Genomic DNA, 7,326 nt, shown 5'->3' with positions numbered 1-7,326 from the left:
ACCCGATAAATAATTGGAAAGGATTGGTTTATACTGGTACTATGACCAGTTTGCACTAAATAGACCAATATCGAGCTGTTCGTTATATGTAGCAGACCCTTGCGCAGACACGCTGGAGTTGTTCGCGAGCATGAAAATGTAAATTCCTAGAAATTCGACCAATAGAACTTGGTTCACAGGAGCTGTCAAAATGGTAAATTGGTTATTTATTCATTGTTGTTTGATAGTTATGTGCAGTCAGACTTGATCTTCGTTACTGGTGAAATGACTGCATGCAAAGTATTGTACCATCTCGAAATAACTTACGGTCTCTTTAAACATGGGCGTAATGGTTGTTTGAGATTGATATACTGGATGCCTCTCACACGTTATAGAATGCTAGTTGGTATCTTATGTCATATGCCGTCAAAGCTTGGGATAAGTGGATACGACGAAACGGTAGTTCATGTTACGTGTTGACTGCGAAGTGCGATTTTGACGTTAGACGGTTAGTTAAAACATCCCAGTCTAACTGGAGTAGGACTCGCACCATTCGACACATACCATCTAAGTTAATGATCCACAATACTTACTTACTTACGCCTGTTACTCCTAATGGAGCATAGGCCCCTGATCAGCATTCTCCAACCCACTCTTTCCTAAGCCTTCCTTTCTAATTCCATCCAATTCTTGTTCAATTTTCTCATGTCTATCTCCAGGTATTTATTAACAGTTGTCTACGCAAAATACTTCGGATCCGTTGAACAGACACTATTAGCAACAACCAACTGTGGGAAAGAACAAACCAGATCCCAGAGGAGTAAGAAATTAGGAAGAAGCGCTGGAAGTGGATAGGACACACATTGAGGAAAGCACCGAACTGCGTCACAAGACAAACCCTCACATGGAATCCTCAAGGCCAAAGGGAAAAAGGAAGACCAAAGTGATCCACAGTACCACTCAGTCAAATGAGAGGTCAGAAATGAAAGGGTTCGGAGATATATCAAGAAGGCTATCAGTGTGTCCAGGAGCATTTGATCTAAGCTGGCTATCAGTTGCTAAGGATGAGTAGCACGGAAAACCTACTCGTGATCTTCCGCGCATCTGCAGCCAAGGGCCTTCAGCTAGGGTGTGTTCAGTAAAACTAATAAGGTCAGCATCAATGTCGAAAACATATAGAACTATTGCGTTTGGGGATTTGTTTTAGCACTATACAAGGGTTTACAGAACAAAAGAAAAAATCGGCGAATCGTAAATCCAGTAATTTTATAAGCGGTGTAAATTCGTGTTTCTATTAGGATACATTGTCTTCGTACATTAACTGGAAATGGTTGAGATCTAGTAGTCGCTGGCAATCAAATGCTCGATGATGATTTTCACCTTTTAGTGGGCATAGTGCACAATTTAGCGGTAAAATTATAAACTTTGCCGATAGTTGCTCTTTTCCGTGACGTTTCTTATTTCTTCGGTGGTGTTGTATTTTATTCTGAACTTCAGAACACTTCAAGGTCCTTCGTTAGCAGCGTCAGTGGACTGCGTGACGAACCAAGAAGAACACGATGTGATTGGAATTCAAAGTCAGTCAGAATTGAAGTATGAGTGACACATATACCTATTAATCTTATTTAGGAAAGTCGTGTCTGAAACTGTAGATAAAAAATCTTCATTGCACGAGTGATAAGATATATGATGTCGTTGCTGAATAAACCTGTTTTTTGTCATTATTTGTTCGTTTTCTCTATTTTGGAAATTGATAGCAGTTCATCACATTATATTGCACTCTCAACAGAGGCGTGACTTTGTAGTGGTATTGGTCCTTAACCACATGACTAACGAAGCTGGAGATATAATTACTGAGAAGATATTCATACAACATGTAACACTTATAGAAGGTCAGGAATGGTCAACACAGGAAGAATAATGGGAAATGGCACAGCTTGACCTCGCATGTGTGGTCATTTTGTGTAACTTATTACTGTTCATACTAAATGTATCATTCTACCCCAAGTCCAAATGTGTTCTTCAGAAGTGCTAAGCATCATATTGTTAATTGACACGATACGGTGAGTCAGGAGAGACAGTGGTGTGAATATCATTCAAAATCCCAGATTGGATGATCACATCACGACAAATCTGTCATTTCGTGATTAGGTCTACTATTATGGTTGCAAAGATAAATGTAGTAATATCATAGTAGATCATAGTTCTGCAAATTCTCCAGCCGCAACATCAATACTGTGCGTCTATCACCCTATGCTGAATATTTCTCCGACTCATAACATTAACCCATTGCTGGTTTCTCTGCTCTACCAGGACAACCGACCACATGAAAATTCAAATTATTGTGATAATGAAAATGTTGGTACTTCCGATTAATAAAAAATGATAAACGAAAAAACCTATAATACATAGTTGTTTGGGAGCCTAAGCATTTTACGTTCTACCTTTTTTTGATTGACATTAACAAGCATCTATCCCTCTACACACTTCCAACTTTCTTTCGTTATTTCAGACCTGTCACGGTTTATTACCGTACACCGAATGCCATACCTAGTTTCTGTAATTTATTAGTAGTTTCTTTAGTGATAAGTTATTATAATGATAGTGTCTAGTTTGAGCTATGCTTACTTGTGACAGCGATGAAACTAAGAAATAAAACAGTCAATGACCCGACTAATTACTCTTTATACAATCAGTGTTGTTTTCTGACAGTTACCTTTATACAAACACTGACTGAGAGTTCAGACCATTATCATGGAGATGGGTTGGGAGTTATACATACCTCGGATAAAACTATGCTCTCATGGCTTGCACCAACCTTATCAATGTACGAATACTTAGTAAACTAAAGATACCGCATGGTATATTACCTATAACACAGCTATATTAGCTATATTGATTCCACTCATTTTATAAGCGACCCGTTAGGTAACCGGAACATTGAGTTTACGACATAAATCTCACGACCACACTTACGTTAAGTCAATTATTGTCATAGGTGCATAAACAAATTCTGGTACTTACCACTAGTATTATGTAAAAAAAACCGTATTTTATATACATGAGTCATCTTTTTCTTGTTTGTCATATGATTGAAACCTACCACACATGTAACGGAAAGAGAACAATGGAAATCCCTCTGCAGCTTCTTTGTTGAACAGTATTGCCATTTATTTGTTCCTTCTCCCTGCTGTGTATTTTAACCCTTGTTCCGATCTCGTTTAACCATGTCTTTTGTTCTTCAGTCTTCCCCGTTTGAACCTTTATTATGTGATTTTGATTAAAGGCTAATCTTTTATTACCTAATTTTCTATTGCATGTTGCCGGACTATTGACAGTAAGGTCGTGTTTCACTAAGCTCAAGGTCACGGCGTGGTTTAGTGTTTGACTGTTAACCTGACCAGCAAGCAATGATGGTGAGGGCGATAACTTCAATCCACCCGTGTTTGTGGGGACAGGACATTTTGTATGTATCAGGCTCTTTATAATTGAGAATAAGACAGTCAATCTGAGATATAGATTGTCTTCCTACGCTCACCACTCAGACTCATGTTTCCAATCTTATGCTGGATTTGCTATTCTACTAAGACAACCTATAACATGCTAACTCGGACTTTTACACTAGGATTGCGTGGCTGACATCAGGTGGACAAAAAAAGAAAAGAAAAAAGACAATAAAAGATATAGTCACTAGTATTCTTAACACTTCACCCTCTATATACACACCCTTCTAATAAACCGCTTCCCTTGTACCAACCTTGACTTCCCTTCCTTCATGTGAGCTTACTCCAACTTGTTAAACATCACAACTCATTGTTCTTTATTAGTACATTCTCTAATATGGAGCCTCTGACTTCACTTCACTCTAACAAGACATAATATGAATTTATTCTAATTTATTCTACCTCTGTCTGTTCTACTACACAATGTTAAGCAACGTTTGGCGTTCATATCCAAGTGCCTTGCTGCTCTTCTGTTTCTCTTTTTTTCTTTTTCAGAATCTTGCTCTGAGAGCACAACTATGAGACTACTGACGTTTGGAGCAAACTTGACGTACACGTCCTCTCAAGGTCATAGTTTACAGCAAGCGCTCTACGATTTCACTTTATAACAACTATAAACTTAATAAGTTGGGAAGCATTTTGGGAACCAACAAATGTTGTAATTTATAGATCATGCCTGTAAAAACGGTGTGTACCTGCACATGCAGAAATATATTATATTATTATTCTGACTGTCTGCATGGTAGGATTGCTGGAATCCCTGCAGATAGATATTTGATCCCATCTTGTTGGGAATATTTGTATTGATTCTCAGGTATCAAACCCTTTAGTATTAACTGTCATTGTTTAGCGCGCTACTTTGCGTTAGAGAAACTTCTGACTGTATAGCACAGGCTGAACCGTTCGAGGTATTTTGTTTTTTTTTATGTAATTTTTTCTTTTTCTTAATTAGAACCGTTTATATTGAGCACAGAGTTTGTGTTTTGATATAATATAATACGAGTATCTCAAAAACGCGTCGTGAGCCATACAGAGGAACGTGGTCAGGTCTAATCAAATAAATTTTGGGTTCGTCAGTCCGTTGTTCCAATCGAATATTGGTTGTTCGGTCGTTACAACACATGTGGCTTTTCTATTTGATTATTATTAATATACACAGAAAACACTTGTACTGGTCATACCTTACGCAGCTAACAGGTGTTCTAATGTGACTTGTTAGGGCACTTCGGCATTCTAATTTGTCCATTTATTGTTATTTCTCCGCATGTCTGAGCAACTTATATATTCTATATTGTACCAAAATATAATATTGAATAAAGCCATTAACAATAATAATAATAATAATAATAATAATAATAATAATAATAATAACTTTCAATCAGCGAGCATCGTATACAAGTGAGTTTTGCAAACAAAAACGCCGTCTTCATACGCATTCAAACTTCTGCCCTCCTGAATGCTAGACAACACACTTAGCCAATAAGCCACAACGACCTACAATGGAAATGAGTATAGTATTTTCTTACATTGATTAATTATTCATAACACTTCTGACTGATAAGGTGTACGCACTTGTAAGATGCAGATCAACTCGTTACATAGGTGACTTGAGAAAACGTGGCCTCAATGTATCATGCATACCTACATCAAGCCATTAAATGATGGCTGACACAGATGTACTCGATCCTCATACTCTTTATAATCTTCTTTTCCTCCTTAACCGTATATTCTACTTTTCCGGGTTGAGGAGTACTCTTATGTGCCCGCGGTTACGTACAGGGTTATAAAAGAGCGGTCTTCATAGACTCAAGGTCACATATTTTATCGTGTTTGATGAGGAGTTCAAATTCACGCAAATTCCCATATTTACATACATGTATTCTAAAAGAGTTTTTTATTTTCATATATTTTTATGCACAGAATATCTACACTATATCTATTTCCTCCCACATTACCAATCCATTCTGGAAGCCAAACACTTACGTGGAACTGAACAATTATCAATTATATTTGTGTATTTTCTATTTGTACCTCAGTATATTTATGCAGGCAGTGGAGCAGTTCTTCATGTTTGATTGGTTTTCATCACTGCCTTTGAAGTAGACTCCTCTTCACTTTTTTATTTGAGGGCGACTCAAGAAGCAGGTGAGTAAACACCTGATAGCTGGACAGAGCATGAGAAAATCGTACCTCACCAACATGGTGTTGGGTAGCCCGATCGCGGCACTTCCTCAGATATTCCTGTTTCATTTTCTCACTCTTTTTTTCTTACAAGCACATGCTACAAAATAAGATCACAAGGTAGTAAATGAAGAGACATCCATGGACTACCGTCGATTGCTGGCGGAGTTAGTCGTCCTTCGTTGAGTGAGTTGATAATTCTCCCTCGGGCCGCGGAAGTAGAACTTGGGTGTTTTTGATGGGTAGGATATTTTTGATGATGCATAATCGAACTAACGTTCCTACAGATGTCGATTCTAAGGGGGAAGCTCGTGTAACAGCCTAGGTTGACTGGCTAAGAGTTGACGTCTAACAGCTAAGTATGTGTCAAAACAATGGAGTTCGATTGTTCTTTCACTTCCTTATTTTGCATAGACATATTTCCTGTTACCTTATATTCAATGTTGAAAAGCTTTGTTTATCTTAACAGGTAATCCCACGCTCCACTGTGACTTTGCGAAGATCTAAATAAAGACTTATTCACTATCAGTCTGGTTTCTTCTATCGACAACACGAGGGTTATCTACAGGCACGAAATACTCAGTGAGTAAATCTAAAAGTTTTCGGTTTCCAACATATACTGTTATTATAGTCCAGTAAACACGTTTCTGGCAAGTATTTTGCTCTGTACTAATTGTTAAGGTTTGCAGTTTTTTGTGAAATAATAAGTATCTTATCTCATTTAATATTCACTAGTTCTCTTCCGCAGTAAACCTTAACTACTCCCAATTTTTTAATTTTGGGAAGACACTCAGACAACAGCGACGAAACTATCAGAATAGCTTAGTTAGATGTGCAGTTTAAAATGCATACTTGTGCGGTGTTTGGTATATTTAGTATTTATTCTTTTTATTTCAGACTCGCCGAATAGTTGTTCCTTGGTATACTTTGTGGGCGGTTGTTTATCGCTGATAACAGAATAGTACAAGGGTTAGAGTTCCTGGTCACTCAACCGTAAGATTATTGTTATAAATTCTACCAACTTGCTGACGTTGCCGGTTAATTATTTCTTCAAAGTGTTTCCTTAAAGTAGTAGATCAAGGGTAGTGATGATGTCTTGACGTACTTGTTGTGCCAACCAACACTAAAAAAGAAAATCTTCTCATGAGTGCTTAGTGGAGTTTAAGCCAATCCTCGAACACTTTCTAACTCAAAGAAACGAGCTATAAGATTAACTTTTACTTCCTTCTGGGGCGTTTTAGACGTCAATCTTTCTCTTGGTTTGATATCACAGAATCCTTTATACATTATTTGTCAAACAGATAACTCTCCTGATGGATTGGCCAGTGGAATGTGAGTGAGCTATGTTGTAGAGTTCAGAACATTGAATAACCGTGAAGATGAACTAATAGCTCATGACAAGTAACTGACATGGTTGTAGCAGTTCATCACCAAACATTAACAGGAAAGCTGTTTATTGTAAGTAAATAGTAAAATGAGGGAATTATAAATATTACCATTATCAGTATGAGCTGTTACGAAGTCAACAATAATCCAAGTATAAATAGAATAATGCTCTACAGACTAGTTAACAAACAAGACAAATATCTCGAAAGTTATGATGAATGTCCAAAGATGCTTGAAATAAAGCTGTGAGGTGTGTTTGGGGTCTACGTTCAAGAAC

This window comes from Schistosoma haematobium, chromosome 1, assembly GCF_000699445.3.
Source record: "Schistosoma haematobium chromosome 1, whole genome shotgun sequence".
In the NCBI taxonomy this organism is placed as follows: domain Eukaryota; kingdom Metazoa; phylum Platyhelminthes; class Trematoda; order Strigeidida; family Schistosomatidae; genus Schistosoma; species Schistosoma haematobium.
The sequence above is the reverse complement of the archived record's forward strand: the minus strand, read 5'-3'. Positions refer to the sequence as shown.